The sequence below is a fragment of the Prionailurus viverrinus genome, chromosome B1 (assembly GCF_022837055.1).
Source record: "Prionailurus viverrinus isolate Anna chromosome B1, UM_Priviv_1.0, whole genome shotgun sequence".
Classification (NCBI taxonomy): domain Eukaryota; kingdom Metazoa; phylum Chordata; class Mammalia; order Carnivora; family Felidae; genus Prionailurus; species Prionailurus viverrinus.
In genome coordinates this window covers 126,740,875-126,768,738 of record NC_062564.1, presented here as the reverse complement: position 1 = coordinate 126,768,738, position 27,864 = coordinate 126,740,875, and the positions used below count along the sequence as shown (strand labels likewise).

The window sequence follows — 27,864 nt, the reverse complement described above, 5'->3', positions numbered from 1 at the left end:
GTTTAAAGAATATCCTACTAAAAAATGAAAAGGCAAACCAGGAAATTAAAGAAGAAATTAAAAAATACATGGAACAAATCGTAATGAAAACACGTGTCCAAAACCTTTGGGATGCAGCCAAAGCAGTCATAAGAGGGCAGTATATAGCAATACAAGCGTACCTCTAGAAGCAAGAAAAATCACAAATTCAAAACCTAACCTTACACCTAAAGGAGCTAGAAAAAGAAGAGCAAATGAAACTTAAAGCCAGCAGCAGAAGAAAAATAATAAAGATTAGAGCAGGGGCACTTGGGTGACTTGGTTGAGCATCCGACTTCAGCTTAGGTCATGACCTCATAGTTCGTGGGTTTGAACCTCACATCAGGCTTTGCACTGACAGTGCAGAACCTGCTTTAGATTCTCTATCTCCCTCTCTCTCTGCCGCTCACCTGCATGTGCACTCTCTGTCTCCTTCTCAAAAATAAATAAACATTAAAAAAATTAAAAACAAAGATTAGAGCAGAAATAAATGATATAGAAACAAACAAAATCCCACAGTGGGACAGATCAATGAGCTGGTTCTTTGAAAGAATTAATACAATTGATAACCAAACTTATCAAAAAGGAGGGAGAAAGGACCCAAGTAAATAAAATCATGAATGAGAGAGGAGAGATCCAACCAACACCACAGAAATATAAACAATTCTAAGAGAGTATTATAAAAAATTATATGCCAACAAATTGGGCAATCTGGAAGAAATGGGTAAATGCCTAGAAACATATAAACTACTAAAAGTGAATCAGGAAGGAACAAAAAATTTGAACAGACCAATAACCAGCAAAGGAATTGAATCAGTTATCAAAAATCTCCCAACAAACAAAGGCCTTAGACCAGATGCCTTCCCGGGAGAAATCTACCAAACATTTAAAGAAGAGTTAATACCTGTTTCTCTCAAACTGTTTCGAAGAATAGAAATGGAATGAAAAACTTCCAAATTCATTCTCTGAGGCCAGCATAAACTTGATTTCAAAACCAGACAAAGACTGCACTACAAAAGACAATTACAGGCCAATATCCCTGATGAATATGGGTGCAGATATTCTCAGGTAGGTACTAGCAAATCAAATCCAAGAGTACACTGAAAGAATTATTTACCACACAATCAAGTGAGATTTATTCCTGGGCTGCAAGGGTGGTTCAATATTCACAGTTCAGTCAGCATCTAACTACATTAAGAAAAGAAATGATAAGAATCATATGATATGATCCTCTCAATAGATGCAGAAAAAGCATTTGACAAAGGACAGCACCCATTCTTGATAAAAACCCTTAACAAAGTAGGGATAGAGGGAACCTAACCTCAGAAAGACCATATATGAAAGACCCCCAGCTAATATAATCCTCAGTGGGGAAACACTGTAAGCTTTTCCTCTATGGTCAGGAACAAGTCAGGGATATCTACTCTTACCATTGTTTTTTAACATAGAACTAGGAATCCTAACCTCAGCAAATCAGACAACAAAAAGAAATAAAAGACATCCAAATCAGCAAAGAAGTTGAACATCTTTATAAAAAAATATTTTTAAGTTTATTCGTTTTTTGAGTGAGAGAGAGAGACAAAGCATGAGTGGGAGAGGGGCAGAGAGGGAGACAGAATCTGAACCAGGCTTCAGGCTCTGAGCTGTCGGCCCAGAGCCCAGCCCAGGGATTGAACTCATGAACTGTGAGATCATGACCTGAGGTGAAGTTGGGTGCTCAACCAACTGAGCCACCTAGGTGCTCCTCGAAGTTGAACTTTCAATATTCTCAGAAGACACGATACTTTATGTAGAAACCCAAAAGACTCCCCCGAAAATTCCTCAAGGTGACACATGAAATCAGTAAAGTTTCAGGATACAAAATAATTGTACAGGAATCTGTTGCATTTCTATATACCAATTATGAAGCAGCAGAAAGAGAAATTAAGGAATTGATCCCATTTTCAATTCCATCAAAGCTATAAGATACTTAGGATTAAAACTAACCAAAGATGTAAAAGATCTGTATGCTGAAAGCTATAGAACTTATGAAAGAAATTGAATATGATACAAAGAAATAGAAAAACATCCCATGGCTCATGGATTGGAAGAACAAATATTGTTAAAATGTCTATATTACTGAAGGCAGTCTGCACATTTAATGCAATCCCTATCAAAATAATACCAGCATATTTTACAGAGCTAGAACAAACAATCCTAAAATTTGTATAGAACCACAGAAGACTCTAAATAGCCAAAGCAGTCTTGAAAAAGAAAAGCAAAGCAGGAGGCATCACAATTCCAGACTCCAAGTTATATTACAAAGCTGTCATGATCAAGACAATATGGCATTAGCACAATATGACATCAGCGGAACAGAATAGAAAACCCAGAAATGAACTCACAACTATATGGTCAACTTCAAGAAAGCAGAAAAGATAATCCAATGGGAAAAAGACAGTCTTTTCAAATCATGGTGTTGGGAAAACTGGACAGAAACATGCAAAAGAATGAAACTGGACCACTTTCTTACACCATACACAAAAACAAATTCAAAATAGATGAAAGATCTAAATGTGAGACAGTAAACCATCAAACAGCAACCTCTTTGATGTCAGCCATAGCAGCGTCTTATTAGATATGCCTCCAGAGGCAAGGGAGACAAATGCAAAACTGAAGTATGGAGACTTCATCAAGGTAAAAGCTTCTGCACAATGAAGGAGACAATCAACAAAACTAAAAGGCAGCCTACAGAATGGGAGAAGATATTTCCAAATGACAGAATCTGGTAAAGAGTTAGTATCCAAAATCTATAAAAAACGTATCAAGCTCAACACCCCAAAACCAGATAATCTATTTAAGAAATGGGCAGAAGACATGAATAGACATTTTTCTGACGAAGACATACAGATGGCCAGCTGACACATGAAAAGATGCTCAACATCACTCATCATCAGAGAAGTACAAATTGAAACCATGAGGAGATAGTACCTCACACCTGTCAGAATGGCCAAAGTTAACAACACAGGAAAAAACAACTGTTGGTGAGGATGAGGAGAAGGGGGAATGCTCTTACACTGTTGGTGGGAATCACCACCAACTGGTGCAGCCACTCTGGAAAACAGTATGGAGTTTCCTCAAAAAGTTAAAAATAGAACTACCCTACGATCCAGCAATTGCACTACTAGGTATTTACCCAAAGGACACAAAAATACTGATTCAAAGGGACACATTCATCCTGATGTATGTATGTATGTATGTATGTATGTATGTATGTATGTATGTATTTAACATTTATTTATTTTGAGAGAGAGAGAGAGAGAGAGAGAGAACAAGCAGGAGAGGGGCAGAGAGTGGGAGACAGAGTCCCAAGCAGGCTCTGGGACAAAGAATCCCAAGCAGGCTCTGGTGGTGCAGACCATGAGCTCACAAACCGTGAGCTCATGACCTGAACTGAAGTCAAGAGTTGGATGCTTAACCGACTGAGCCACCCAGGAGCCCCTGCACCCCTGCACATCCGACAATAGCCAAATTATGGAAAGAGCCCAAATGTCCATTGACTTGTAAATGGATAAAGAAGTAGTACATACATACAGTGGAATAATATCCAGCCATAAAAGAATGAAATCTTGCCATTTGCAATGACGTGGATGGAGCTAGAGTATATTACGCTAAGTGAAATAAATCAGAAAGACAAATACTATATGATTTCACTCATATGTGAAATTTAAGAAATGAAACTGATGAACATGGCAAAAAAAGAGAGAGGGAAACCATAAAACAGCTTCTTCTTAACTATAGAGAACAAAATGGGGGTTTCTGGAGGGGAGGTGAGTGGGGGGGATGGGCTAGATGGGTATTAAGGAGGGGACTTGTGATGAGCACTGGGTGTTGTATGTAAGTGAAGAATCACAAAATTCTACTCCTGAAACTAATATTACACTATATGTTAATTAACTGTAATTTAAATAAAATCCTAAAAAAAAGTAATCCACTGTTAGCAAAAGCCTTTTTTCAGGGCTTCCCTATCAGGCTGCAGTTGGATAAACACCCTTAAGATTCCCTGTGTCCAGTTGTTCATCAAAGAAAGTTGGCTACATATGCCTAGAAGATCCTTATAAGGCCTTTTTTTTTGTCTTACAGGACTTATAAGGCACCACCTTAATATTCCCGAGGTGTTAATAAAGAGTACTTTTAATCACACGCTTACTTTTATTTGTGGACCAGATCTTTCCGACTACACCTGCATTTTGCCTTTCCTTGAGCCTTGCCATTACTTTGAGACTCTTTTGCTCTCTGAAGTGATAGGGAATGAAAAAGTTTTGTTTTGGAAACCCAGCAAATCCTGTCTCTTTATAGACCCTCCAAATTTTGCTGAAAAGCCAAAAATTTTTTAACTCACCATTCTCTGTACATCTCTGTACATCTCATCCTAAGTAGCAAAAGGAAGGCAGGTGTTTCTTTCACTATTCTGCTTGAAAATCTCCTTAGCCAGATCTTTGGATATCATTAAGTGCTTTTTTTATTTGCCACATCACTGTGGGCAACAATATTGCTAAATGTACTGCAGCCATGTAACAAGAGTCTCCTTTTCTGCCTCTTCCAAAAACAAAACACTTATTTCTCTGGAACTCTCACAGTCCAACTCTTTGAAGCCTATCAGTCTTCCACTAATAGTCTCCTTCAGGTTCCATCTACGGTCTGGTCCAAAGACCAATACCGTATGTTTGGGTTTATTTAAAATTTTAAAAATGTTTGTTTATATATTGTTGAGACAGAGAGACAGAATGAGTGGGGGAGGGGCAGAGAGAGAAGGAGACAGAGAATCCCAGGCAGACCCTGTGCTGCGGACCTCAAACTCACAGAATCGTGAGTTCGGGACCTGAGCCAAAACCAAGAGTCAGACTCTCAACCCACTGAGCTACCCAGGCACCTCTGGGTTTATCCAATTTTTTATTATCCCACTTCACACCTGATATTAAAGTGTGTTCCAGTTATGTGTTGCGTTTTGACAAAACTGTAGCTTTATAACTTATATAATTTAGCAACTTAAAATAGCAAAAAACAGTGTTCTTACCTGTCTTGCCTGGTATGTGTGTGTCAGCATTTGGGCAGAGCTCCACTAGGTGGTTCTGGCACAGAGTATTTCATGCCTTTGCAGTCAGATGGGGTCTGGAGCAGGAACAGCAGGGGGACTGAAGCAGCTAGGAGCTGTCCATGCACGTCTGTGCTCACTCAGTCTGGAGGCCTCTCTGATTTCCCCACTATGGGGAACTTGGGTCTCTCTTTTACGGCACTGTGTCCTCTGCATGGTGAGACTGCTAAAATGGCAACTAAAGACTTCAAGAACACAGGTTCTTAGGAGTAAGGGGGGAGTCGAATCACATGTTATCACCTGGCCTTGAAGCACAGAGGTTCACTTTTAGCATAGTCATAAGCTGATCCAGAGTTAAGGAGAAAGAGTTTAGACTTCACCTCTCAAATGGATATAAGAAGAGCATTTGCTGTGGGCGATACTGTTGTGGGCATTTTTGGAAAATAAAATCTACCACACTCCTTTGTACCCAGCCTTTAGAGGTGAATTCTAAAGTTATAGAATGTGGAAATAGATGTTGTTAGAGATGAAGATAAAACCTTTTGTGTTGAAAAAAAAAAAAAGAACAAAAACACTTGAGCTGAACATCCTCGGGTTCATCTTCTAGTTTTACTAATTAAACATTCAGTGAATTTCCAGTGATAGCATGTAATGGGATTCTAAATTTGGTGTTTTTCTCTTGGCTAGGCCAAACTTATGATTGTGGGTGGTACATGTTTTAGGTTATATCAAGTTCTCAGACATGCAGAATTTATGAATGGTAATAGTTTTAACTGGCCAGCTGTTGAAACCTTGTGTTTTTGTAGCAAAAGAGGAAAAATGTTCTGTAAAAGTGCAGAGAAATCCCATCTCTTCCTAAAATCTAACTCTGCATAAGTACTGACAGATTTTCCCAGTGATTCTTAAAACGGATCTTTTCAAATATCAAGAACCATATGGTTGAGTTTCACAACTGTGAAGAGCGAAGGCTTCATTAAAGGTGATGAGTGTGCAGCTGCTGGCGTCTCCTTTCTTGTTGGCCACAGCAGTTCAGTTTGTCCTGTGCCACTAGATAAGTGAGCCATGTGCGCTTTGGAAAATTTTTTGACAGTTTCAGATATTTTGTCTGCCTGTGCTGGACCCCGTTCACCGCATCTTTTCACTTCGGTTTCTCCTCTGCTTTCAGCAACAACACTATCCAGCTGGTTTTTGTGGGAGACCCAGGCACGCGGCAGCCTGTGAAAGCCAGCGACCAGAAAACCACTGCCTACGTGAAACACGACTGTATCTTCACAGGGCTATCGAGGACCAGGCTCCATTCAGCCCTCTTAAAAGGGTCAAAGGTGATATAAAATGAATGGATCATCACAGTTGATTGCAATTACTGTACGTAGGAGAGTACATCACTTTTTAGCCATCAGCCTGGCCCACTGATGATGAAAATTCAGTCTTCACAAGATCGAAGGCAGTGTTACTTAGTGATTTATTAACCATACTTTGAATGATCTTTTAAAACATTTGCAAAGTGTAGCTATAATATAATAAGTTGCAACATAGGGTTGCTTAGTCCCTGTCATAGTCATAATTTTGCCTCAACAGTTTGCCCTCAGGGAAATTTTTCTGCAATACAGTCTGATTTCCAGCACGCAGCCTAGTGAAATTGGCAGTAGGTTTGTTCATTTAATTATAACCTGATTTTAAGACTATTGAACTGTCTTTGGAACAAAGGAAGTTTCATCATAGGTACATGGCAAACCTATAAAAGTGGCAAATGATAAAATAATTGGAAAACTGGATCATAAAGTAACAAAAGTAACATGAGGTGAGTAGATAATTGGAATGCCAGATTTTGATAAAAATATTTTCAGATTATCCCAGTTGACTTAGATTTTAATTGTGCTGTGAAAGGTAGTAACAGTTTATTTAGCGTGTTTATTCATGACAGTTGTACTTGTCGTTCACTTTATGAAGGAATTAAAATGTCCTACTTATTTATTTGCTTTTTATGGCTTTGTTCTGGCTCTTTCTGGAATGGATCCCCCTTTGCCTCTTATCCTAGAATAATTTCTACTCCCCCTATTAAGACTTAGTTCCACTATCAGGGTGCCTGGGTGGCTCAGTCAGTTAAGCATCTGACTTTGGCTCAGATATGATCACATGGTTTGTGGGTTCGAGTCCCGTGTTGGGCTCTGTGCTGACAGCTCGGAGCTTGGAACCTGCTTCAGATTCTGTGTCTCTCTCTGTCCCTCTCCGCTCACACTCTCTTTCTCTGTCAAAAATAAATGATTAAACGTTATAAAAAACAAACAAACAAACCTTAGATCCACTACCATCTTTCCTTCCCCATTGAATGAGGTACTTGTATCTCTTTATCACTTAGGCATAGCTCTTGCGTTGCTTTTATTACTGTGCATTATAGCATTTAACTGTGTGCTACCTGGAGGCATGAGTTGCGTTTCATTTACTTTTGTATGTTACAGGTGCCTGGAATATTTTAGGTATTCAAAATTGTTTGTGGAAGGAACAAGTGATTGAATGGATTTATGGTTCTATTTGATTTTTCATTTGAGTCTGCAGTCTTTAATCATCAAATCCTCTTCCTCATTGATCCACCCTTCTTGTTTGGAGCATAAGGGCACCTCTCATTTCACATTTTCACGTATTTTTTTACTTCTCTTTTAGTTTACCAAGGAGGGAGAGAATGGTAGTCAGGGCTTGGAAGTGGTGATGTATGTTTGCAGGAGGTCATACCAGCACTGAGCTGTTCTGTCTTATCTTCAGCCTTGGGAGGTTGATAAGTTTTCATTATTCATTCCTTAATTAGATGTTTGCTTAACCCCACAAAGGTTGTGTGAATATGCAAAAATGCATAAAATATAGCTCCTGATTTCAGTTCAGATACTGTCTACAAGAAAAGGGAAACAAGTATGTAATGCAAGTTGGGATTGCTGTGGGTTTTCATAAAGGGAGAGAAAGAATGCAAAGGATGTTCTGAGATAGATTACCTTGGCTGGCTTTATCGGATAGAACTTTACGAAGAAAAGTTTGAGTAGAAGTTGTCAACCCTTTTTACCTGTGTCACCCTGTGTTACCTTTTGTCAACCCTGTGAATTCCAGGACAAATAGACTGTGTAGAAAATTTGTCCTTTAGAGGAAAATTGGGGGTAGTATATTTACGTATGCACTTTTTTTTTTTTTTTTTTTTTTTTTTTACATAAGCAATTCTGATGAAGTTTTGTTTTGGGTAGATAAGTAAAGGAATATCCTAAGTTTACCTTCTGTGGAGTGGTTGGATTTTTAAGTAGAACTCCTTCAGCTGGTTAGCCTAAATTAATATGTTAATTGAAACTGGAGAAGATGCTGTATCAGTGGAAATCTTAGGACTGTAGCACCACATGATAGTTCAATCAGTTTTTAGCTGCTTGGTTTGCTCTCCTGGAATGTGACCGGGACTTCCTTGCTTTTGCTTTTCTTACAGTTTAGGTTCCTTAATTTAGGCACAGTTATTGTTAAAAAAATAAGAATTTAAATTGACCCCAAGAGTTGGGAAATGAAACGTTTTACTACCATTAGGGGCTTTATTTTCTACTCAGTGCAGTACAACAAAAGGTATACGGGTGTGTTTATTTGAACAATAGAAATGTCATCTATATCTGATAAATGTATCTAAACATTTTAATGTGATGAGTTTCTCAGGTCGCAGCAGTGCTGGTGAATCAACTGCATTTCTCCTTAAAGATTATTTCTTAACTCAGTTCTAGTAGGTGAAGTCTTACAGAATTACGTGCCACAAAATGATGTACCATTTACAGCAGAGTGGATCATGTGCTCATGTGACCCACACTAGAGGAATCCCATGGTCAGTCTTACAGATCATCAAAAAGAATAATGTCAGCAAAATTCAGATACTGTTTCAAAGGTTTGTGTATTTGTTTTCCTCACAAGAGATAAGTCATTCACAAAATATAAGCAAATATATTCTAGAATTTACAGGGAGGTGTATAAAATGAATACATTAGGCATTTCCAAAATAACTAATTTTCAGCTAAATTTAATTTTTATTTAATTTTTACTTTTTAACATTTTTTAATGTTTACTTATTTTTGAAAGAGGGAGAGAGAGAAAACGAGTGAGGAAGAGGCGGGGGAGGGGGGGATCCAAAGCAGGCTCCAGGCTCTGAGCTGTCAGCACAGAGCCCGACGCAGGGCTTGAACTTTTGAGCCACGAGATCATGACCTGAGCCAAACTTAGATACCCAACTGACTGAGCCATCCAGGCGCCCCACATTTTTAAAGGGAAGTGTTTCAATAATTGCCTTCATTTTTGTTGTTCAAAAGAATTTGCTTCAGGAACTAACATGTCTAAGGTGTATTGCTCCTTTTAACGAAATATCCAGGTTGAAATGAAACAGTCTAGGTACATGACAAATTTCATTTGAAATTTTAATCTTTCAGTAGCTGTTTATGTAATTAGACTAAAATTTAAATTCTTCACCATGGCCTAAATTAGTGCTTCTCCACTGGGACTGCATATCAGAATCACATGGAGAGTCTTAAAGAATACTGATCTCTGCTCCTACTCCAGTGATTCTGGTTTAATTGGTCTTGGATATTGCAGGATATCTGGATTTTTAAAAGCATCTCAGATAATTCCAGTGTGCAGCACAGTTTAGGAACCACTGATCTGAAACACTACATCTTCCAGCCATTGTCTAATTATTGGGCTTTTTTTTTTTTTTTTTTTTGGTCAGTTGAATACCAAGGCTTCTTTTTATTCAAGTATCTTTTCTTTAGCAATTCCTTCTGCCTGGAATACTCTTCCTTCAGATCTTTCTAGGCTGTTTCCTTCTCATCATTCAGGCTTCAGCTCAAAGGATTCTGCTTCGGGCAAGGCTTTTCTTAGTCCCCCTTGCCTAAACTTTTTTCCCCCCAGTATTATCACATTATTCTGTTTCACTTTTATTATTGCCTTTTTTTTCTTATGAGATGATACCATATTTGTTTGTTAGGTCCCCCCACCCCCCCGCCACTAGAATGTAAAGTCTATAAGGGCATGTGTGGCATACCTGCTTCACCATCATATTCCTAGCACTTAAAGCCAAGCCTGTCATATAGTTCAATAATTATTATTGCTCCATAAATATTTTTTTAATAAATGGCTGAAAATGCCGATAGAAAAATTCTTATGGGAATATACAAAATTATATCTTTTTTTCTCTTAAAAACCTCAAAACATGGGGTCACATTTTAAAAATTAGAATAAAGCCATAGGATGAAATGAGTTGAAAATGTCATCAGGCAGGAAAAAGGAAACCTAGCAATGTAGCAGCCCCCAGTACTGAGGACTGAAGGGCAGTGGTATTAGGACAGGAATAGTTACACCACTTGAGGCCTTCACTCCATGGCCATACCTTGGGTCTTACCGCCCAAAGTGCCATATATTTGAAATCTTCCTGTATGTTCTGATTAATTTCTTTTAAGAATTCAGATATCATTTCTTCCTCTAGATGCCTTCCCTGAGCTCAGTCTCCGGGAAGAGTTAGGTTTACTGTGCTTGGCTTGTTTATATCACGGTCATTGCCATTCACTAGTCTTCTCTCTACCGTCACCAGCTTCTAGCCTTTCTGAGAATAGGGATTGTGTCTATAGTGCCAAACCCATAACAGGTACTCAGCAACTGTTTTGCTGAATGAAAGCATAAATAAATATGAAATATTGCATAAGAACCATTAGAACTGCTAATGAAAATTATAAAATGGATTTGTCAGCAACATAAGTAAGTTGAAGTAGTCTTTCATAGAATAAAGCAATAAATAAGGGTACTCTAGGCCAACTGGGTGGTGTGATGTTATGCACACTTAGGAAATTAAGAAAACATTGTTGGTGCCAATAAGTCTGAGCACTGGCTTCCAACTGATATGTGGCTTGTCATCTGAACAAGGTTTTCATCACTCACTTGGGACTTTTTATACATTATTTACCCTTTTTGATAAACTTTTTTTCAATAGCTGCTATTCAGATGGATGCATTTTCCAGTAACACCTGATATGCATTTTAAAATGTAGCTTTTAATTGGTATTGATTGCCAGTAAGCCCAGTGATAACTTTCATTACTGTACTTTGAACTTTGTTGTTCTGCCCAAAAGAAAATGGCAGCAATCTTTTGGGCATATAAATATTTAAAATTCTCTGTGTAGAGGCCCGGTTAGTTCCATGGATACTACTGTCATAATTTTAGCACTTAAATACTCCTTAGGATTGCTGTTTCAGGTAGTATCCTGCTTCAAATCTCTACATAACTACTATGCATAATTTACCTAAAGGCTAGATTAGTAGGTCTTTCAAAAGGTAAGTCATGTAGTTGAATGTATTTTCGTTAATATTGTGGAATTATTTGTTGCCTCATTTTCTGTCACAAAGGAGATAAAACAGAGAAAGAGGAGTGAATAATCAGGACATAAGTGCTTATCAGGTCCCCTCAGATCTTCCTGAAATGCGCAGCGTATCACTGCTTTACTGGCTCGCAGCCTGGGAACTGGTATGCACTTTTCCCTTATAGTTTTAGCATTATCAAGTGCAAACCAAGCAATTTGCCATCTTTCTAGGAAGGAAACACAACAAGCAAGGAGAGCAAGGAGTTAATACCAGAGTCACAGCATGCAATGAAATTTTCCTATTAAGTTTTGTTTTTTTTTTTTTTTTTGAAAGAGAATCTTAAGCAGGCTCTGTGCCCAGCACAGAGCCTGACACGGGGTTTGATCTTAACGACTGTGAAATCATGACCTGAGCGGACATCAAGAGTAAGACGCTTAACCGACCGAGCCACCCAGGTGCCACCCAATTTTCCTTTTAATCTGCATTCCCGAGTAGATCCAGTTCTTCACCAGTTTAAATGTTACTTCCTAGAGATAAAGATTTAGAGGTCATCCCAAGAAAAGACACAGAAGTGTGGAAGTACACACATAACATTTCCAGTGGGTGAGCATATGGTTTGGTGTATTAGGAGCGTGTAATACAGGATTTGTGTTGTGGGCAAAGGAGAAATGAAACCGAAAGGGTAATAAGGTCGGTTCGAGATGGCAGAGAGGACCGTATTCTGTGCAGAAAAATTCAAACCCTCTGTTGTTGGCAAGAGTGCATGTTGACTTTTTCTTTTTTGTGGCAGTGCAGAAAGTTGTTGGAGGAGAAAGGAGAGTGGTGACAAGACTAGATTTCAGTATTTAAGGTTATATAAAAGCTAAATCTGAATTTTGGTGGGAACAGAGGGAAGGGAAAAGACGGGAGATTTCAAAGATTTCAAAGATTTCAAAGTTCTTCATAGAGGAAGGGAAAAAAAGGGAGGAAGCAAACCATAAGAGACTTAACTACAGAGAACAAGCAGGGTTAATGGAAGGAGGTGGGCGGGGGTGGTGGTGAGCTAAATGGGTGATGGGTATTCAAGAGGGCACTTGTGATGAGCACTGGGTGTTGCATGTAAGTAATGAATTACTGAGTTCTAGTCCTGAAACTAATATTATACTATATGTTAACTGACTAGAACTTAAATAAAAATCTGAAAAACAAAAAAGCAAAAAACAAAGATATAGTCTTGAGTTTTAGTAACTAAACGGAATTGGGGGAGACCAGAAGTGGAATTTTGAAATTTTAAGTTTGGATGACTGTTATTACCGTGTATGTACTGTGTATGTGTGTGTTTGCCATTATTGTCAAAAACACATATGCCCCAAACAGGAAGACTTCAGTATTTCCTCTAGGAATTCATGTTTTTTCCACAGAAAAGTAATTTCCACTAGGATATGGCCCCTCTGGTATTATTGAAGAGTACAGTAGTAAGGGTCAAGGGTTAAATGTGAAAAGACCAAATTCAGTTTCTGTCTACACTTCTTTCAAACTTTAACATGTTGGACTCTTCCTTTACCTGCTTTGCACTTAGCTTCCTTATATGTAAAGTAGGGATACTTTCTAACTGGCTCATCTTAATGAACAAATGAAATAACATATGAAAACACGTTTTAAAAATCTGAAGTGCTGGGCACCAGGGTGGCATAGTTGGTTGAATGACCAACTCTTGATTTCAGCTCAGGTCAAGATCTCAGAGTCATGGGATCAAGCCCCATGTTGGGCTCCGTTGTAGGCGTGGAGCCTGCTTAAGATTCTCTCTCTCCTTCTCTCTCTCTCTCTCTCTCTCTCTCTCTCTCTGTCTCTCCTTCCCTTCCTCCCTCCCTCTGAACCCTCCACTCTTGCACGTGCATGTGTGTATCTGTGCACACGTGCTCTCTCTCTAAAAGACAAAAAAATAATAAAAAGAAAAGTAAAAAACAAAAACAAAAACCTGAAGTGCTATATAAATATGAGTTGTTAGTTTTGTATGTACCATTAAGAGTTGGACAGTAAGAGGTTTTACTTCATCAGCAGGGATCCCTTCATCCCGAGGACATGCTTTGATGTTCTTTACTCTCCTTCATGTTCTCCACTGAGTTACTTAAGCATCAGGTATTAGTAGCAGTTTGTATATGCTTTTCTAAGCACAGATATTTATACAAAGCCATTTTTTTTGATTCTATGGTTCAGTAAGATTATTTTCAAAATAAAAATATAAGCAGGTTGATTATTAAATTGATGTCTTATTAGTTAGCATTATTCATCTCTTTATTGGATGATGAAAAGAAAACTATAAGGATATTCTTTATTCTTACCTTTCCTGCTTTTACCATCCACCTATCCTCAGCTCAGTTCCAGCCCTGTTCTAGGTCAGCATAGGCCAAATACCCAGAAGGAAGCAAATTACAGGAAGGGGGAAAATCACCTCAAAGTGTTCTCCTGTACAGTATTTACCTGTTCCACGGTAGTTTAATGAAATGAAAGCTGACAAAAACTAGAAAGACTGCCTTAGTCCAGGTCAGAGTGTGATTTAATTCTCTCTCAGAAATAGGGGCTACTGGGTGGCTCAGTTGGTTAAGCATCTGACTCTCAGTTTCAGCTCAGGTCATGATCTCACAGTTTCATGAGTTTGACCCTACATCAGGCTCTGTGCTGATGGTGCAGAGCCTGCTTGGGATTCTCTCTCTTCTCATTCTCTCTGTCCCTCCTCCCATTCACACTGTCTCTAAATAAATAAATACACAAAAAACTTAAAAAAAAAAGGAATGTATATGACAATATTCAGATCTTTTCAAATTCAGAAGTAAAATTAATATTTTTTTCATTTTTAGTCTTTTTTTTCCCTTAGTTATTTTTGATACCACTTTTCAAGGAAATTTCAGGTCCTGTCAAGCAGGATAGCCAACAGAAGGAAGCACATTTTATATGACTCACACTAGAGCAGTAGATACCTTATTCATTTCTTGTTTAAAATTAGTTTGCTTTCGGGCCGCCTGGGTGGCTCAGTCGGTTAAGTGTCTGACTTCGGCTCAGGTCACGATCTCACTGTCTGTGGGTTTGAGCCCCGCATCGGGCTCTGTGCTGACAGCTCAGAGCCTGGAGCCTGCTTCGGATTCTGCGTCTCCCTCTCTCTCTGCCCCTTCTCTGCTTGCGCTCTGTCTCTGTCTCTGTCTCTCAATTATAAATAAACATTAAACAATTAAAAAAAATAAAAATAAAAAAATAAAATTAGTTTGCTTTATTGTTTTCTTTTTATTTTCTCTCATTTTTTTGAAATATATTTTGACTAGAAAAAAATGTGGCCTTAACATGAATAATTATATTCCTTAGTTTCATAGTTTATATCTTCCATATGAAAGCAGATTCATCATAGAGCAATAAAATAAACCAGTATTGTTTTTCTTTTCTTTTATGGATGATCAGACTTAATGTGACTGGCTATTTTCATTGCCTTAAATTTAATCATTCAGTGGTATTTTTATAGGCTATTGCCATATGATTAATGAATAATAAAAAAGGTCAGCTTAATTGTGGTTGACAGGTGGTTCCCTCTCCCACTGAGTGAGTTTTTTCTGAATCCTTCCTGGCTGGGGTTTTTCACTCTCTATCATAAGGAATGTATGGCATTAGCTTGTTTTATGGAACCCTGACCCCAATCTTTCCTACTCTCTCCTTTCAGCTGACTGAAATCCCTCTGGTGTGGGTGATTTCATGACCACCTTTATAACTGCTCCTTCCCTGCAGAGGACACTTATGGCTTTCTTGAGATTCCATTTCCACTGCCCAACAAAATATACTGTAATTTTTTCCAGAAATAAGTGTTCTTCTGTTACATTAATATCATGTTGATAATTATAGGTATCTGCATGAATGAAAAGGTCTCTGAACAGGTTGTTTTTAAAAAAAACTATGAATATCGAGCGATATCTACATCTTTATGATGAAAGAAAAACCGTTGTTTCAGATGTGGGATAATATCTGTCATTTGGATATTAGAGCAATTCAGAGATTAATGGAATTAAAAATTCTCATCTTCATGAAGATTCTTATTGACATTCTTAAGTTTCCATTTTGGAGTGATAGTAGAAAACTTTGAATTACTGTGAATTAGTTCTCTAGTTTTAGAAAATAAATATTAAAGATATGGTTTTAAGAACTGTACACATTTTGGGGCGCCTGGGTGGCGCAGTCGGCTAAGCGTCCGACATCAGCCAGGTCACAATCTCGCGGTCCATGAGTTCGAGCCCCGCGTCAGGCTCTGGGCTGATGGCTCGGAGCCTGGAGCCTGTTTCCGATTCTGTGTCTCCCTCTCTCTCTGCCCCTCCCCTGTTCATGCTCTGTCTCTCTCTGTCCCAAAAATAAATAAAAAACGTTGAAAAAAAAATTAAAAAAAAAAAGAACTGTACACATTCTAAAAGTAGAAAATTACTGAAATTATATTATAAATATTATGTTAAAAATCACATTTGAAATTTTCCTCAGTATTATAAAAAATATACATGTGGTTTTAAGAGAAAAACAGAAATACTGATACATAGTTATGAGCTAAGCTATTATGATTAAGCATGAAGAAACATTAATATAGTTTTAATATAGGTCCAATTAGCAACAATGATAGTATAAAAATTAGTTTATATCCCTGATGCTTTTCAGCTCTTTGTTATTACCTTATTTTATGAAATATAATTGAGCTTCATTATTTACTCTGGTTATATGCGTTCTATACACTATGAATTTCAAAACAATTTCTATTTATAAGTGATAAAATGTTTTAGTTTAGTTGGGCACTAGTTGGTGTGATACCAAATGAAAGTTAAAAAGGACATGCATTCTTTGCTGTGGTTTCCTTGTTTAGTTTGCTTCTTTGCAATTTATATACAACATTGTTCTAGTTGAAAAGAACAAATGATCTGTTTATTAATTGTGCAGTCAATACTTCTCAAAACTAATGATAGATAAGTACTTAAACTAGCAGTAGTAAAGGTTGGTAGACTTGGTTGTAGGGTTAGTAGGTTAGTAGGTTGTGTGACTTTCCTGTGGGGTCCTGGGGACCTAAAGTATTTATTACTTGGGAACAAAGAACCTTAGAGTTAAAGGTAAGTGACTGTGTGTGATGGGACTCACAGTAGGGCCTATAAAGGAGAAAACAGCCCATCCTTAGCTACTTGAAAATAACTTTTAAGTTTTATTTGGTCCTAGTGTTTTCTGAAATTATATTTACTGGAAGTAAAGAGTAAATACCCAAAAAGCCAATAAGCACAAGAAAAGATACTCAATTAGTAGTCATTAGGGAAATACAAATTAAAATCACAATGAGATTCTGCTTTATATTTACAAGTATTACTGTAATAAAAAAAAACAGATAATTGGAACCCTCACCATTGCTGTGGGGGATATAAAATGGTGTAACCACTTTGGAAAACAATTTGACAGTTCTTTAAAATGTTAGTCGGGGCGCCTGGGTGGCGCAGTCGGTTAAGCGTCCGACTTCAGCCAGGTCACAATCTCGCGGTCTGTGAGTTCGAGCCCCACGTCGGGCTCTGGGCTGATGGCTCAGAGCCTGGAGCCTGTTTCCGATTCTGTGTCTCCCTCTCTCTCTTCCCCTCCCCCGTTCATGCTCTGTCTCTCTCTGTCCCAAAAATAAATAAAAAACGTTGAAAAAAATTAAAAAAAAATGTTAGATATAAAATTACCACATTACTTAGAAATTTCACTTCTAGGTATTTATCCAAGGATAATGAAAACATATGTTTATGCGGAAGCTTATGCATGAAAGTTCATAGCATTATTGGTAATAACTCAAAAGTGGAAACAGTGCAAATGTTCACCAGCTGATGAATGGATAAGTAAAATGTGTATCTGTGCAATGAAATATTGTTCTGCGAGGCAGAGAAATGACATACTGATATCCAGTCACACAGGTACTAATTTTAAACTCATTTTATTAATGAGGATACTAAAGTTGCATAACTTACAATGTAACTTGAGAAAGACGAAAATTCAAGTCAGCTTGACTTCAAAACACCCACTTTTATGCCGTAACGAGTTGTTTGATTGTTTGTGGTGTTAAATCATCACCTTCATCTTTCTTTTCTTAATGGCCAGATTTTTGAAAGAGAGTTTCTATTTCATGTTTCACCTCCCTTGCTTACCTTCTGCCTCCAATGGAGATAGCTCAGCCACTAGTACTCTCTTTTTTTTTTCATGCCTGCTTTGCTGAAATATAATTCATACACCATAAAATTCACCCTTTGAGGATGTACCATTCAGAGATCTTTAGTATCAGAGTACTTTCTGAATGTTGTGTGTAATAGGCTCTTTCAGTCCCTTCATATTTGATCTTCCCATGGCAGGTGACATTGTCAGCCACTCCCTCTCTACTACTTCATCCTCATCACCCTTTTTCTCATTTTCTCATTGTTCTATTTACATTCATCATTGTTTTACAAGCTTCATGGACTTCTCTTCCTTGATCTACCTTTTATTTATTTAAAAAAATTTTTTTGGTAATGTTTTTATTTATTTTTGAGAGACAGAGCATGACTTGGGAAGGGGCAGAGATAGAGGAAGACACAGAATCGGAAGCAGGCTCCAGGCTCTGAGCTGTCGGCACAGAGCCTGACGCGGGGCTCAAACTCAAGAACCTTGAGATCGTGACCTGAGCTAAAGTTGGACGCTTAACTGACTAAGCCGCCCAGGCACCCCTTGACCTGCCTTTTAATTGTTGGTTTGGGGTTACTTACTATTACTGACTTCAGGAGCCACTTATGTTGGTATATGTCTCACAGATTTATGTTTTATTTATTTATATAATGCCTGTTTACTGTGCATTTATTCTGTGTGAGATTCATTTTAGGCACATGAAATCTATGTTATTGAACTTAAATTCTGTTGGGAAGAAACAGGCAGTGACAAATAATAAGGAAGTTTGCAGTGTTAAATAGTATGGTGGTAGTAGGCTTCACTGAGAGGGTGCCATTTGAAAAGAGATGTTAAGGAGGTGTTCGCCATGAAGCTGTTTGCAAGAACATACCAGGGTGGGAACAGCAAATAGGAGGACACCAAGGGCAAACTTGTCAGGTACATTTAAGGAATAATAGGGGAACAAGTGGCTGGAGCTGAGAAAACGAGGGGGGCTGTAGTCAGTGTTGTCAGAGACCGAATGAGAGGCTGATCAAGTAGGGATTTATGGATCATTATAAGAACTTGGACTTCTGTTTTCAATAGAAGATGAGTATTATCTGATTAAAAAAATTTTTTTAATGTTTATTTATTTTTGACAGCGAGAGAGAGACAGAGCATGAGTGGGGGAGGGGCAGAGAGAGAGGGAGACACAGAATCCGAAGCAGGCTCCAGGCTCCGAGCTGTCAGCACAGAGCCCAACACAGGGCTCGAACCCACAAACCACGAGATCATGACCTGAGCCGAAGTCGGATGCTCAACTGACTGGGCCACCCAGGTGCCTCTGATATCTTTAAGTGACTGTTTTGGCTTTTGTGTTGAGAATAGGTTAATGGTGAAAAAAAGTTTCAAGCAGGAAAACATGAATAGAAGGTTACTGAATTGCTGTAATCTTCATCTTTCCTATATTATAGATTAATATATTTAAGTGTTTACTGACTGTATTCACTTGGCTATAACACAGTTCATCATGTTCAAAGACTAAATGCATCTTCTTTTCTTAGCTCCCTGTTCCTTCTGTAACCTCTGCCTTGACAAAGACCCAACTCCCTGAGGGAGGAGCCACCTTTGACTTTTTCAGGACTTGGCTTTTTAATAGCAGAATAAGGTTCATTGCAAAATGGAAGGAACAGAGATTTTTCCATATATCCTCTGCCTCTGTGCATGTATAACTTTGCCCATTATCAAGTCCCCACCAGATTGGTCCTTTGTTAAACTGATGAATCTACATTGACATATCATAATTACCAAAGTCTGTAGTTTATAGTTCGGTCTTGGTGTTGGACTTGAACAACACATGTATAATGACATGTATCCACTAGTATAAAGTCATATAGAGGTTTTTTTTTCCCTAAAAATCCTTTGCGCTTCACCTATTCATCCTTCCTCCACCCCACCTTCCCCCCCCCCCCATGCAGATTTTTCTATCTCCATAGTTTGGCCTTCTCCAGAATGTCATATGGGTGGAAATATGTAGTAATACGCTTTTAAGGTTCCTTTTTGTCTTTACATGGCTTGATAGGTCACTTCTCTTTATCACTGAATAGTGTTCCTTTGTCTGGATATACCACAGTTTATTAACTTGTCAACTGAAGGACATCCTGATTTTTTCCAAGTTTTGGTAATTATAAATCTCCAAAAACATCCTGTGAAGATTTTTGTGTGGACATTTTTAACTCTTGTGGGTGAATACCAATAAGTGGGATTGCTGGGTGTTGTGATAAGAGTATGTTTAGTTTTATAAGAAGCCACCAAACTGTCTGCCAAAGTGGCTTTGCCATTTTGCATTCTCACCAGCAATGAATGGAAGTTCCTTTTGTTCTGCATCCTCATTAGCATTTGGTGTTGTCAGTGTTCCAGATCTTGCAGCATTCTAATAGATGTATAGTGGTATCTGATTGTTTTAATTTGCATCTCCTTGATGACATACAGCGTGGAACATCTTTTTTATGTGTTTTTTTGCAAACTGTGTGTCTTCTTCAGTGAGGTATCTGTTATGGTCTTTGGGCTATTTTAAAAAATGTGTTTATTTTCCTATTGCTGAATTTTGGAGTTTTTGTAAACTTTGGTTAACAATCCTTTATCAGATGTGTGTTGAAAATATTTTCTCCTAGCCTATGGCTTATCTTCCATTGTCTTGACATTGTCTTCTGTAGAGTTATTAATTTTATTCAATTTTATTTATTAGAAAAAAATTTTTTAGTTTATTTATTTATTTTGAGAGAGACAGAGAGAGCGTAATCAGGGGAGGGGCAGAAAGAGAGGGAGAGGGAGAATCCCATGCAGGCTCTGCACCCTCAACACAGAGCCTGATGCGGGGCCCAAACTCATGAAACTATGAGATCATGACCTGGGCCGAAACCAAGAGTCAGATGTTTAACCGACTGAGCCACTCAGGCACCCCAGAGAGTTGTTAATTTTAATGAAATCCAGTTTATGGGTTATTTTTTTCATGGACTGTACTTCTGGTGTTATGTCTAAAAGTCGCTGACATACCCAAAGTAATCTAGATTTTCTCCTATGTTATGTTCTATGAATTTTATAATTTTGCATTAACATTTAGGTCTGAGGTAATTTTTGTGGTGGGTATAAGGCTTTTGTCTTGATTCTTTTTTTTTTTTTTTTTGGCACATGGATGTCCAATTGTTCTAGCGCTATTTGTTGAAATAAGTCATACAGAGAAAGACAGATGCCATATGTTTTCACTCTTATGTGGATCCTGAGAAACTTAACAGAAGACCATGGGGGAGGGGAAGGAAAAAAAAAGGTTAGAGAGGGAGGGAGCCAAAACATAAGAGACTCTTAAAAACTGAGAACAAACTGAGGGTTGATGGGGGGTGGGAGAGAGGGGAAAGTGGGTGATGGGCATTGAGGAGGGCACCTGTTGGGATAAGCACCGGGTGTTGTATGGAAATCAATTTGACAATAAATTTCATATTAAAAAAAAAGAAAAGAAAAAAGTGTCTTTGCCACATTTATTGACTTTGTCCCTCTGTCAAAGATCAGTTGACTATATTTGTGTGAGTCTGTTTCTGGGTTTTCTATTTTTTTCCATCGATCTGTTTGTTCTTTCTCTAACAGTACGTTGTCTTGATTACGGTAGCTTTATAGTAAGTCTTGATAGTGGGTAGTGTCAGCCCTCCAACTTTGTTCTCCTTCAATGTTGGTGTTGACTATTCTGGGTTTTTTGCCTCTCCATATAAACTTTAATATTGGGTTGGCCATATCTACAAAATAATGTCCTGATTGGGGTTGCATTGAATCTGTAAAGTTGGTAAGAATACTTTGTCAGTATTGAGTCTTCTCATCCTTAATTCTTCATGTGTTCCTTACCCACCAAATTGAAGATAAAACCCTTTAAGTTCTTCTTAATAGCACATAACAGTTATTTTAATTTTCTCCATTGACTTCCACTGATTACTTTGTTAATCTCTTCTTTTTGCTACCCTATGATACTCAATATCTAGCAGTTCCTTGAGAGAAATGCAGCATACAATTCTTTCATTCCTTTCTGACTTTCTGAAGGTCCTGCTTAGTCCGCTTCCTTGCCTGACCTGGGCAGTGTCTACCCAGTTTTCAAGTGACTGATATAAAGGCAGTATGTGGTACTGGAGTCTGGTCAGACAGATTTGGGCTGAATCCCGGATCTGTCTATTAGTTAGATGACTTCAGACCATCCACTTAATAACTTATGTTCTTTATCTTAAAAAAAAGGCAAAAGCATACTCATCTATTAGGGTTGTTTTTAAGTGTTAAAGTTAATATTTCTAAGCCCCCCTACTGATGGTAATTGCTTAATAAATAATAGTACTTTTTCTAGAACACGTGGCTTTCAGGAAGACAAAGGAAGAGATTTAAACTAAAGTCCACAGTTTTTATTAGGGCTTTGTCTTTGTGTTGTCCAGTTTTATGGGTTTTGTCAAGTGCATAAGGCCATGCATCTACTGTTACATGTCGTCCGGAATGGTTTCACTGCCCTGAAATCTCCTGTGCTTCATTGACTCATCCTGCACCCACCCCAAACTTCTGGTGACCACTGATCTTTTTATTGTCTCTGTAGTTTTTGTCTTGTCCAGAGTAGTGTCATATGGTTGGAATCACACAGTATATAGCCTTTTCAGACCGGTTTCCTTCACTTAACATTTTAATATATGGTTTCGATGGAGTCATTGTACAGATTTTCAACTTGTACATAAACTCTTTATTGATATTGATCTGGCTAAGAGCAGTGGTTTCTTCATAACAGTCTTTCTCTTAAAGTCACACTTTCATCTATCCCAACCCTTACTGTGATGCATTGCCCTGGCGTCATAGAAAACTTAACAATTTTAAAATTTCAATTAATGCCTTAAATTTTTCTCACAGAGAAGTATGATAGAGTAAACAATAAAAGACTTTTAATTATAAAATATATCTCATAAAAATTCTATGTGGTGGTGAATTGAAATAAAAGTAAAAAAAATGAAACAGTAATGTAAAATTTTCAGCTGTTAGAAGATTTTATAAATTTATTATTTAAATGGATAATGGTTTCATTAAATTACTATGGATTTATATTGCATTTAATATACTTATAACTTTTACTTTAAAATGTCCGTATTTCACCAGAGTTGAAATTAAATTCTCTGCATGGACCTATATCAGCACAGATGAAAAATTGTTCATGTTAACTTGCTAATGTGTGAGTAGTTCCATAGTTTAAAAGTCTTTTAAAGGTCTGTAAGCAAAAACAGTTGAAGACTGCTAGCACGATGTATAAAACCCAAGGTTTTAAACCTGGTGTATAAAACTTTTCATTGCTCTTATCCTTCTCATCCTTTTAAAAAAAATTAACCATTTTCTGTTTCACCTTGTGTGCTCCAGCAAGAAAGACTACTTGAAGTTCTGGATCATGTTTTTTCCTGCCCCTTTGTCTTTATTGTGTTATTCTTTCTGTCTTTGCTTCACTGCCTCCCACCCCTGCTATAATATGCAGAGACCTTGATTGAGAAATCCCCCATTGAACCCCCCCACCGTGGAGCTGACTTCCGTCTGCCCGGGAGACGCCAACCAATGCCTCCTGCTCAGACAAAACTGTTGTTTCTCCTCTCTATACTCTCCTAGCCCCCATCCCTCCATCTATCCCACCACATGCCCCAGCCCAGACTGGAGACTGAAGGCTCTCTGAGGTCCCAGCTGGGCACAGGAAGAATGGTTTTTGAATGCATACATAGTTGGCTTAATAAACAAATAAATACATTTTCAATCTTCACATGGGATGAGGTGCGCGTGCTCCAGTACCCCTCACCACCTCTACTGGTCTTCATCATCACAAACGCACTGTTTTGTCATTAGCTTGTTTTTCTCTGAACTTGGATTGTAAGGTCCTTGAGAGTAGGAACTGTGTTTTATCTTTGCCTCCCCAACAGCTAGCTATGTACTTCTCCTGAGAATAAGTTAATTTACTGGGCAAATACTAATTATTGGATGGGACAGATGTGGATTTCAGTCGTTACAAAGTTAATTCTTGCACATAACTTTTTGCGGGGAGTCAAATTGTAAAAGGTCATTTTTGTTTCATGCTGGTTATTTTTCTGGCTTTATTATTTGCCCTTCCTGGTAAGGTTTTCAGTAAAACTTCACATGAAGATAGGATTTTGAACATAAAAATGAGTTTAACAGTCACTCTTGTAATAGAAGGAGCACAGCTTAGGAGCAGTAAGACAAGGACTCTGGTTTTGGCCCTGTGGCAAACTTGTCATGTGACCATGGATAAGTTAACCAGCGTGGGGGGTCGGTTTTCTCATCTGTAAGATGAGTCAGTGACCAGATTATTTCTAAAATTTTCTTTTCTCTTGATTTACTCAAGAAACAAACTTGCAGTAAAGCAAACATATAATTATTCTAGGCAAGAAGAATAGAAAATATGGACTTTAGTTTCTAATTGTTCATACTGTGGACATTATGTGTGATATCGATCGATAATGCTGACCTCATTCATATCACCTGCAAACTATGTAGTGTCATGGCTTTGATTTTGTCCTTAATCTATAAAAATAAAGTAAAATAATTCAAGTTGTCATGATTGAACATTTAAGGGTAGTTAATATAATACGCTGAGTCATATAATTTTCAGTTTATATTTTCGCTTCTTTCACCAGATATATTATTCAGTCTGATTAAAATGATGGTTTCCAGTGCATTTTTATCATTCTGGAAGTGAACTTACCTGTGTTGAAACATTTTTTTGTGACTAATTACTCCATCACAGCAGCCTTACTCAATGAGAAGCAATATTAAAAACAATTAAAAAATGCTTTCCTGTGCTTTGGTTGTTCATAGTATGTAGTAATTCAGTTTCATAAAGCTTGATTAAATGACATTTAGGTGTAAGTTTTATGAAGGGGTCGAGGTGATGTTGTTTGGCCAAAACAAAGGCAGCATTTCCTTTCTTGTCTTTCACTTCACCCAGCTCTCCCTCCCCGCTTTCTTCACCTGCTTGAGGAAAACTGTTTCTTCAGAAAAACCTCATAATTGCCCTTCTGTGCCTGATTTGGGCCTCAGGAAAGGCCCATAGCATCTGTAAAGCTGGCAGCAAAATGGTATTTCCAGGCAGGCACAGGGTTGCCGGGTAGTGAGCCAATCCACAGCTTTGTCTGAGCAGCTGAGAACTTTGCCGGAGTATTACCACGGTGTTCAGTAACACAGACCTGTGCCATGAGCAGCTAGCGTACTGAGCAAGTGTCAGGGTCAATATTTATAGACCACTACGTAGTTGCCTTGCAGAGAGAGAGAGCGAGAGAGAAACACGCACACAGAGGGCAGGGGAAGAAAGACTACAGTGGGGGGGGGGGACATTCACTTCCAGTATTTTTTCCTAAAAGAATTCTTTTTAACTGTCAGGTTCAGACTTTTGCTGAATCACAACCCTTCACTGCTGAGCAATGACAAGAGAGGAAACAAAAAGTTAAAGGAGCAAGCCTGCCATAAGTGAGGAGGTAAGTAATTAGCCAGTTCAGTCTCGCTTTGACTCGTTAACTCCCTCTCCCTGTTGGCTGCCCTGCATCAGTAGGCAAAGGGCTGTGTGGCATGCTAAAGCCAGTAAGGAGGGGCTGCCAGCTGCTTAAGAATGTTCTCAGTGGCGGTGCAGTTTTGTGTATGGCCCTTAAGGAGGCTGTGGACGATCAGAATACACGCAAGTACGGGGGTGGTGGGAAAGGTTCTCCACCGCTGATCTCATGTCATGTCCTATCAGCAAGTTTCTGTTTCCTCGTTCTGCCAAACTTGAAGTCTTCTGATTGGTTAAGTTCTGTTTGCTTTCGTATCAGCATTAAAACAGGACTGTGAGTGCGTTTATAGTGATGAGTGGTCTAGAGATGGAATAGAGGAAAAACTCACGTGAACATGTGCAGAAGTAGACGTGTCAGTGTATCATCGGTGAATGTGAATGAACAACATGGGTCCTTTCTAAAAGCACACCCACGTCCATATGACAGTGCAAAAAAGTGAATTGAGGACCACCTTTGGGAGCAGAGAGAACAGGGAATGATGAAAAGTTGAGAACAGCCTTCTTAATCCAAGATGCAAAAGACTCCGTGTTTGGCGGGGTTTATCTGTCCAGTCGACTTGTTAGTTGGTTCCTTACAAAAAAGTGATTCCCTATTAAAGTCATTAAATTAACATGTTTTGCTACACACTGGTAGTTTGTTTTCCTTTCAGCACGTTTAGCACTTTGACACGTTTCTCCGTGTGTTCAGAGTGCTGTGGGATGTTCATTTATTTGTCATTGTGTTGTGTATCCCAGAGTAATATTAAGGGCAGTGGTGCTCAAGAGGACAGAAATAAATTGTTTTCTATTATTTTCTGATTTAGAACACCCATGCAATTTGTAAACTTGTATGTTTTATGTCTACTACACAGGGAATGGAAAATAAATATGTTGCTTCACTGGAAGTATGGCATTAACTAGGGGAAGCTTATCTACTGACCTAGTGAAAGCTTCCCTGTCGTTGGTTTTTAAATTATGGGACTATAAGCATTAGCATGATATTTAGAATTTTTAGGTTAGGTTATAGATGCTGATTATAGCTCCAAAGGGTTTTCTGTGTTACATATTTAAGTTCAAAACAAAGATAAAACTAAATTTTCTTGCAGGGCTGAAACTATAGGCCAAACGAGATAGAAGGACAAACTAATACTCTGGCACAGATTTTGTGTTACGGCTAATATTCAGGAACCAGCTAATTCTAACATAGAATAAACCACATCCAGAACAGCAGGTGGAAAAGGTCTAAATGTAAAGTAAATCTCTTTTAAGATGAGGCCAGTCGTTGTGGAATATTACTTTTATTGAATCTCCTATAATTTCCAAAGTAATGCAGAATGTTTCAAAATCAGTTCTCTGAATTCAGAAATATTTTAAGGGTAATCTCATATCTAAATTTAAACTGTATTATAACATTCATTTAATGCTTGTTTTAGCCTCTGAATCAAGCTTTTCCTATGTCCTGTTCAAGTTCTGCCTTGATGGGTTTGATTAATGGGTTTGATTTCGGTTTGGACAACAGTATGTTTATTTTGAAAATGCAACCACTGTTGATCTAGAGTGGGCATTTCTCAATTAAAATTTTCTTTGCTACTGCCTTTAGGCAGTATCTTATGATCAAGATTATAATTTCAGTTCTTTATTCAATATCTTTTATTTTTTCACTTTATATATTGTGTAAATACATGATATTACTTTCTTACAGTATTTTTTTTACTGGTTTTATTTTAATTCCTTTTAGTATTTTGTTCTGAAGTACCCTGTAGAAACTTTGGGCAGAAAACAAGCCAAATAAAATTAGCACAATAAAAAGAAACCAAAGAAAATCGTCCTTTTAACCAAGAAAGCAAATAGAAAAATTGTGACATTGGTTGACAGTGTCTAAAATGGAATATATTTTGGTTGAAGCCTAATTGAGTACTTTAAGACTTGAAATACCTTCTCAATATTAATTTTGGCTTTCATGTCAATCCTGATACTGGTTATTCATCATATTTGTAAACAACATTTTAAATATAGGCATATTATAAAGAAAGACTGTAAGACCTTTCATATCATGTGTTAACTGTCTGTTGAAGTAAGATTAGTGAATTTATTTGAAAGATTACTATTAACCTCCTTTACTACCAGTCTATCTGCTACATTACCCTTAGAAGGATCAATCTCCCACCCCAGTGAACACTTTACTTCCTACTAAAGCCCTTTCATCCTTGGCTCTCTATTGCTCAATACAGTCTTCTTGGCACAAAGACTCTCTTCTTGATCTACCTGCTACTTTTGTTCTGTATTCATCTTCTGCTATTCTTTCTGGGTTGTTTTTAGGACTCTCTTGCTCACCCATGAGTCTTCCCCTTCCCTCTGTTTCATGCTCCAGCAATATTGAACATTGTGTATTTCTCAAAACAATCTGTACTATTTTACTCCTTTCTGGAGCTGTTTATGTTGTTTCTATCTTGAAAACCTTCTTCCTGGTCTTTGCCTTTCAGCTCCAGGCACCTTGCTGGTGGTCCACTGTCAGCTTCTTTGGTTTGGCCTCTTATATAGATCTCTGTCACAGAACTTTGCAAAGCCTTATAGAACGTTTTGTGCTTCTTTTTTGCACATGAAGTTGTAAGCTACTTGTAGCCAAGTTTTAAACTTTATTCTTTCGTGTTCCTCTAAGACATAGCATTCTATAGACACTCAAGAACTTGAACCAAAGAAAACCT

General features: G+C 38.0%; 1 protein-coding gene across 1 annotated transcript in view; it reads left to right on the top strand.

Moving 5' to 3' along the window:
* The window catches only part of BMPR1B (bone morphogenetic protein receptor type 1B), a 410,990-nt gene that overhangs the window by 225,113 nt on the left and 158,013 nt on the right, over positions 1-27,864 (top strand). The window contains exon 2 of the mRNA XM_047857488.1: positions 25,015-25,109. The gene's annotated coding sequence lies outside the window, so the exon portion shown is untranslated. The remainder of the gene's footprint in view (positions 1-25,014; positions 25,110-27,864) is intronic.